The following is an 8,866-nucleotide window of genomic DNA, read 5'->3' as shown; positions in this document are numbered from 1 at the left end:
TTTAACTTTTATTATTACCCACACTTTTACTTTAGTAAAAGTAGTCAACATGGGCCCCCCGTGTTCCCTCTTTTTGAAAAGTAGTCAAAGTGGTCCCCCATGTTCGCTCTTTTTGAAAAGTAGTCAAAGTGGGCCCCCTTGTTCCCTCTTTTTGAAAAGAAGACATCATTATCCACCTTTTCCTTTTTGCTTTTATCATTACGTCTTGTCCCCCACCATAATTAAATAATCTGCAATTGGTTAATTCCTGTATTACTCTTAAAACTACTGTTACTGCCCTGATTCAAAACCTGTTATAACTTCAAAAATCTGTCCAAATAACAATTATCGCACATTTAAATAGCAATTAACTATAAAAATCACACAATTTAGACGTTAAATGCTAAAAATGCAACATACATTATTTTTATGATTTTGTAAAACAAACTTAAATAAATACTAAATGCAAATGCGACATATTTTTGTAATTTTTTATTAATTTAATCAATAAACACGCACAGACAGAAATACAAATAATTATCAAAAATGTCACAAAAATTCTCAAAATTGCACCCCAAGGAAAATCATTTTATTTTAAATTTTTGGGAGTAATTCTCATATAGGGCAAAAATCACGTGCTTACAAGTACATCTTCCATGGAGGTTGAACTTCAACGACCGTTGCGTCCTCATCAGGTAGTTCATCAGTTAGCTCCCAGTCATCAGGTATCGAATGATCTGCCAAGAAGTCTGCCAATGCTTGTCCTTTTACAGCCTTTTGAGGGATGTACAAAATCTCGAATTGTTGAAATTGGAGGTACCATCTCGCTAGTCGATCACTAAGAACAGGTTTTGACATCACGAACTTGATGGGATTTGCTTTAGAAACAAGACGGACAACATGAGCTTGAAAGTAGTGCTTCAACTTTTGAATTGAGAAGACTAGCGCCAAACACAACTTTTCAATTGGCGAGTAGTTCAACTCGTTAGGTGTCATCATCCTGCTCAAGTAGCAAAGAGAGTTTTCTTTCCCCTCACTATTTTCTTGGGCCAACAGTACTCTAATAGACCTTTCCTGCGCCGCAATGTATAGTATCAACGACTTTCCAGGTATAGGAGCTGCTAAAATCGGAGGCTTCATCAAGTAGGTTTTGATACTTTCGAAGGCATTGCTACAAGCTGGGTCCCACTTGAAAGGAACACCTTTCTTCATGAGGCGACTAAACGGTTGGCACCTCCCAGCCAGGTTTGATATGAATCTTCTAAGGTATGTTAGCTTTCCTTGCAGACTTTTCAATTCATGGATATCTCGAGGCTCAGCCATTTTCAAAATGGCATCCACTTTGGCTTGATCAATTTCGATCCCTCGATGTCGGACAATGAAACCAAGGAACTTTCCAGAAGTAACTCCAAAGGCATATTTCAACGGATTCATCCTAAGTTGGTACCTTCGGAGCAATTCAAATACCATCCTCAAGTCTTTCATGCGGTCGCCCTTCTCTCTTGATTTCACCACCAAGTCATCAACATAGCATTCGACATTCTTGTGGAGAAGATCGTCGAAAATATTCTACATAGCCCTTTGGTAAGTAGCACCAGCATTCTTCAAGCCAAAAGGCATTACCTTGTAGCAATAAATACCCTTGGGGGTGCGAAACGCAGTAAGCTCTTCATCTTTTGGTGCCATGCGAATTTGGTTATAGCTCGACGAACCATCTATGAAAGACATTGCCTCGTAACCAGTAGTAGCATCGATTATCAGCTCTGGAATAAGAAGTGGGAATTCATCTTTGGGACATGCATTATTGAGGTCCCTGAAGTCGACGCATACTCGAATCTAGCCATTCTTCTTCCTTACAGGGACAATACTTGAAACCCATGTTGGGCATTTAACTTCCCGAATAAATCCAGCTTCAATGAGCTTGTTAACTTCAGTTTCAATCAGGGGAACCAAGTCCGGCCTAAAACATCTTTAAGCTTGTTTAACAGGGCGAGCACCATTTTTGACTGCAAGGTGATGGACTACTACTTTCGAGTCCAAGCCAGACATCTCTTTGTAACTCCAAGCAAAGACATCTCTGAATTCTTTGAGTAACTCAATATAAGTGCTCTCTTCGTCAGCTTCTAGTAAAGCACTTAGGTAGGTGGGTCTTGGTTCCTCATCGGTGCCAATGTTAACTTCTTTTAAGGCATCAATTGTCGTCTTCACTCCTTCTTCAAGTTCAGGTGGAGCATCTTTCTCATCTTCATCTTCTTGAGGGTCCCCATCATTGAAGGATATGTGATAACACGGCGAAACATCCTCCAATTCCGCATTATCTTCCATTGAAGACGAAACACCATTCTCGCCTTGTATAGTGACATGATACGAAGAACCTACACTTTCTTCATCTTCGTCACGTTCCTTAGTGTAGACCACAGTATATGGATTTACCTTCAGTACTTCTTCACATGAAACCACCAGTTTTGTTTGTCGCCTCATTCTGGAAGGAACCAAACTTTGGAAATCCTTAGAGATCTCCTGAATTTTGGGTGAAGCGAGTGTTCTTATATTTTGATGATTTCTCTGGAACTTATTCCCATTCTTTAATGGACCCAATCTCTCAAATACAGAAGTTCTCACAGTTGATTTTCCAAGCCTATCAAAGACAGAAGGCCTGTTAGAAGCGGCAAATTCATCTTCTACACTGATATAGTTGATACTCGCCCTTCTTATTGAGATGCGCACTGGTGACGGTTGCTTGTATCCCAAACCTTCACGTCGTTGCCTCGTTGCAGCTTCAGATGGGAGCGTCCCTAACTTGACGGCTCATTGGGATTGTATCCAGCTTTTGCAAATAGCTTGTAAGCGTTAGGATCAAAACCTTCATCTGTTCGCTTTGTATGGAGTACCACATTCTGCAAACGATTATGGGCTACAAACCCCGCAAGCGACTTTGAGGGAAACTTTACTGCCTCAATTCGTTTTACGGAAGAGTTAACTCCCTTAGCGTCTTGGTTTGGAGATTATATGATTCACCCTCGTCTTTCTTCCTTTTAGGGACATATTGGAGCGCGGGACTTACTTTCTTTCCATAAGACGAAATACCCCCTTTATGAGATTTATTCACGTTGGCGGGTACCTCCTCAGTAACAACTTTGGCTTTACCAATAGTCACCTCAGCTCTTTTAGTTATGGGTTCGTCATTCTTGCTTTTCATACCATCATCAACTTTCAACTCCTTCACAATGCGGTTCTTCAAGTAGAACTTTGCATCGGCGAAGTGTGACTCAGCCTCGGTGAATGGCTCATCATCAGCAACTACCGTCTTCTCGACTTCGCCCTCGTAGTATTTCAAACATTGATGGTAGGTAGATGGAACAACTTTATTCTCATGTATCCAAGGCCTCCCAAGCAAAACATTGTATGAAGTCTTCACGTCGATCACATACAACCATGCACTTGATCGCATATCTTCAATAGTGATTCCCAGCCTGATCGCGCCTATGGCTCTTTGCCCCTCTTGGTTGAATCCTTGGATCATCACATGACTTTCTGAGAGTTCGTTCATGGGAATACCAAGTTCTTTCACAGTATGGATTGGCAAAATGTTCACTGAGGATCCTCTATCAACCAAAATTCGATTTACCCTTTCATCACCCATATAGCCAACCAGGTACAATGGGCGGTTATGAGGAGTGTCACCTAGCAAAAGATCGTCATTTGTGAACATGACCTTTTCCTCACAGGCATTAACTTCTTGAGGAGTGGACTCAATGGGCTTTTCCGAAGGTGGTGCCAACGGTAGGTCATCAATATTTTCTTCCCCTTTGTCAGCATGGAAACAAGAGGCATCAATGCCCTCATGGGAAATCTTCGTGCGGAACCAACTTGGTAAAAACTCCTCCAAGGTCACTGGATTCCGTGGCTTTTGAGGATGGTGCATCTCCACTTTTGCTTTCTTCAAATGCCTAACTGGATTCTTTTTCGTTGGTCTTTTTACCATCATCTTCCTTGTTGGTTGTTCTATTGATTCTTTTTGTGGGCTCCTTTTGTGGTGCCTACGATGAGTCACCAATGTCCAACCTTCATCGTCATCAGGTTGATTGACTTTAGCTTTGTCGCTCTCCAGTAATTCTTCATCTTTACTTTCTTTAAAACCACATAAGTCATCCGGACTGAGTGATCCAAAAGTGATAGAGACTTGGTTTGCGCTTGCTTTCTCATCTTCAAGCACGATCTTCTTTTCGCGAGCCAAGTCCATGACTTTATCCTTGAAGACAAAGCACTTCTCCAGAGGGTGGCTTACAAGTCGGTGATATTTGCAGTAGTTCGGGTCATTTGTTTTTCCAGCTTCATTTGGTCGCTTCATCTCCGGAAGCTCAATGAGATTTAACTCGAGGAGTTCTTCGAAAATGGCTGGCACATCAGAATCCAGGAATGGGTACTCTTTTTCCTGCATTTCTTTTAGAGTCAACTTCCCACCTGGCTTATCTTGAAACGAAGTGGATTTCATACTCTGCTTCTTGCTCTCCTTCGTCGTGAACTTCACAAGTGACGTATTTACATTCATAGCTTCTTTGCTTTCAGACTTGGGTACGAACTTGCCCCACTTCCTGACTTCTTGCTTGTCATTCACTTTGCGAGGTTCATAGATGGGTAGCCTTTCATTTCTAGTGGAAGCCATGCTCAATTCCATGTCATGGGAACGAGTTGCAAGTTCTTCAAATGTGCTAGGCTTGATACCTTGCAAGATGTAGCGCAATCCCCAATGCATGCCTTGGATGAACATCTCTATGCCTGAAGCTTCACTAAGCCTGTCTTTGCAGTTGAGGCTTGCATTCCTCCAACGATTGATAAAGTCGATAACTGGTTCCCCCTTTCGTTGACGAGTATTTGTAAGCTCTGTCATACTCACCGTGCGTCTTGTGCTATAAAAGCGATTGAGGAACTCTTGCTCTAATTGATCCCAACTGTCGATAGATCTAGCCTCGAGGTCTGTGTACCAGTCAAAAGCATTTCCTTTTAGCGAGCGAACAAACTGCTTGATGAGGTAATCTCCATAAGTCCCAGCATTGTTGCACGTCTCAATGAAGTGCGCAATATGTTGCTTTGGGTTACCTTTACCATCAAATTGTTGAAACTTCGGAGGTTGATAGCCAGTAGGCATCTTCAACATATCGACCCTTGCAGTGTATGACTTTGCATATGTAAGGAAGGATTTGACAGCAACTTCATATTTGTTCTTAATGGTTCCTTCGATGAAATCCTTTAGTTGATCGATTGGAATCATCCCTTCAGATGAGACAGGGATAGCCTTAGTGGATGCTACTTGTCTTGGGGGAGAGTCACTCTCTAGAACTTCTGGGAGCTTGCCGGGTGTATGGGTAGATTCTTCTTCCATCAAGATTCCCACCCTATCTGTTAGCTTATCAATTCTAGCCTTTTGATTTTGCATGCATTTGGTCAAGCCAACGATTGCTTCCATCAAGTTTGCCAACTGTTCCTCCATAGATGAAGTGTTTGTCACCATGGCTTGCATGATTGTCATCGATGACGGAGAGTAGCATGGATTTTCACACAAATTGATCCTTGACTGGCTCACGCTATGTGGTGTAAGTGGGGAGGATCCATTGCTTGAAGCATCATCATCTTCCTTCACAGCAGAGTGCTTGGAGCCAGAGAGGTCAAGCAGAGCAAGAGTTTTCTTGATCTTTTCAGCAACATCGCTTCCTCCTTCAGATGCATTTGTAGAAGATCTTGCTCCTTTTGAGGATGAAGATCCGAAACAGGGGTTGATGCGGACGGCACTTGGGGTGCTTGTTGTCCGAAAGAGCTTGCTTTGCTCCTCGTAACTGGTCCGAAGCTTCCAAAGGTGACATCGAGGATGCTTTCCACATCAGCATAGAACCTGGAGTTAGCAGCCTTGGTGGATGTTGATTTGGAGTTGATTTTCTTCGAAGCCATTTCAATGTTCTTGAACTTTGGTGATTGAAAAGTTGAGATGAGAGGTAGAGATTGTCCCACTGGGCGTGCCAGAATTTGTAGACAATAAATTTGGTTCGAGAAAATAAAATCAAGACCGAAAATATCGCAACAATCGTAGTATTTTATTTCGAATATTTGAGTGTACAATCTCTATGAATCCTCTGATTCTTCTTTTCAATAGTAAATAAATCAAGGGCCTTTGAGCTTGATCTTGAATCTATGTGTGCTGCCACGAACGATGATCTTGTTCTTGTTCTTGAGCTTGATTGCTTGAACTTGACCTTGATTTGTTCTTCGTTCTTGAACTTGCACTTGATTTCTTGAACTTGAACTTGAAGCTTGAAACTTGTGGAGGAATTTGCAGCGTTTGATCCATGAGCTCTTTCTTGCTTCTTGTTGTAACTTCTGGTCCCTTTTCTGAGTTATGAAGATTCCTATTTATAGTTGTGGAAGGGAAGAATTGTGATAAGTACAAACTCTTTCCGACCAATCAAATTGCAGTGTGACATGGCCGCATTTGATTGGCCAGAACATGTCACTTGCACACGTGGTGCGATTTCATTGGCTTTTTAGTGTGACTTGGCATTCCTTGTCATTTTGACACGTGGCATGATCCTATTGACTCTTCTGTTTGACTTGGCGCGCCACGTCATTTGACACGTGACACCAAACTGGGCCTCTAGGAAGATGACATCTTGGACTTAATGGAGTAGGCTCATCAATTTAGCCCAATTAAATGGGCTAGCCCAATGGATTAAGATTTATTTATTTAATCCATACATATTGGACTTATAATTAATCCAATTATATTAGCCCAATAAATTTATATGAATTAATATATCTTGAATTTTAAAATATAGTCCCGATTTTTTTACGGATTTAATTTTAATAAAATTTATATGCCTACAATTATCATTTTTATCTTTAACCACAATTAAAAGGGGATAAAATTTACAGATTTTGAAAAATTCACGATTGCTTCACTTCTTTTTCCAACAGCCTTTCAACTTGGAATTGTAGCTTCTCAACTCAACAGGATTTTTCTTTACCAATAACGTGGGCGTTGAGGAAAGAATTATGTTAGTAATCCAGTGATAAGGTGGATGAAATAGCATCGGATATTGCACGTCAAGTAAAGAAGAATGGAAAATTATTTAGAAAATGATCATGATGTCAAAACTATTTACTTGACAATTAAAATTAAAATGATATAAAAAAAAAAAGAATAAAGATTATGTCAATAGCCTATGCCACACACATGTTTTAGCTTTTCAAATGCCAATACAAACGGTGACAGTTGTGTTTACGTCAAACTATTTACTTGACGATTTACTAATAAAATTGAGGTAGCAGCATGTAATAACTATGATTAGTTTATACAGTGGGCAAATTATTTCCCTCCCGTTGGCAGATCCATACTTTGCCTATGTATGGGCTACTTTCATTAATAGCACACTATTAAAAACATAATACAAAAGATTAGCATTAATTAATGATTAACAAATATGGCAGTAAAATATTTATACATATAGCATATTTAATTCAATTCAAATCAGCAAGAATCAAGCTGCTTAAAAAGGCAGTTCAAGTATTTAACATCCTCCATACCATAACATGTTTTATGTTTTCGTTAGAAACCAATCCATTCCATAATATATTTTTTTCTTTCCATACATGAACCTTTTTATATAATGTAATGTGGCAAAACTATACTCTTTATATTCTGATGAAATAATATATATATATTTTATGAAAAAAAAATATAATGTATGTCTGTGGTATATATACATTATAAATCATGTATTTTTTAGGAAAATTCATGTATATATGCATATATTGTTTATATACGTCTTTATATTTAAATATATATCATCGATTCATTCCATAATAATTTTTTTCCTTTTATACATGGATCTTTTTATTCAACTGAATCCTAGCAAAATTATATATCTGTAATGAAATAAAATACATATATTTCGTGAAAAGAAAATATAATGTATATTTGTGGTATATTATAAATTATGTATTTTTTTAGGAAAAATCATGTATATATGCATATGTTATTACTTATTTATACACTTATTTATATTTAAATAGATATTATTAATATGCCATTTACATTTTGCAATAATATAACATGCATATTTGTATAAATTATTTGTATAAAAACAGTATATGTGACATATTTTTTCCTTGTATATACATATTAGGAGCATGTTAATATTTTAGATAAAATTTTATGTAAGGTATATGCTAGCGATATACTTTGAATAATATCAATATAATAATGTATTATGATGTATATATATAAGTTATATATGTGATATAAATACATATAAAAAATATATATGACATATTGATGAAATATTTACATTGTAAATTATCACAACATAATATACTTGAAATATATTAAAGGTATATTTTGATATAAAATAAAATGTATAGAGAAAAGTTTAAAACTCAAAAAAGAAAAAAAAATACTAAAATTCTCGTTGTGCAGAGGGAATTATTTTTGAGATATTCTTCTTTCAGAATCTTTGATATATTTGGGTAAGCGTTATTTATGGAAGAGAAAAAAGAAATTATGGAAGAATGAGGGAAAATGAAATGTAGTAAAAATGTATTAATATAGCGGGATCCCTTAGTTAATGGAGTTATCAGCGTAAAAGTGCTAAAAAGGTAAAAAAAAAATGTGTTGTTTTTGAAATAAACGAAGTCTACTATAATTTATGAGAATAGTTTTTAAAAAGGGAGCAAGTATGTAAAAATCTCACTAGGAGGGGGCCTCTATTCTGCAAGCCCACATAATAACAGCATAAACTCTAGTGATCATTCCATTGATAAGACCAAAATGTTTATGACTTTCAAGGCCCAAAAAAGCCCAATGAGAGAGAAGCTGGAAGTGGATCAAAATCTTCAG

This window comes from Nicotiana tabacum, chromosome 7 (genome assembly GCF_000715075.1).
Source record: "Nicotiana tabacum cultivar K326 chromosome 7, ASM71507v2, whole genome shotgun sequence".
Lineage (NCBI taxonomy): Eukaryota > Viridiplantae > Streptophyta > Magnoliopsida > Solanales > Solanaceae > Nicotiana > Nicotiana tabacum.
This window is presented reverse-complemented; position numbering follows the sequence as displayed.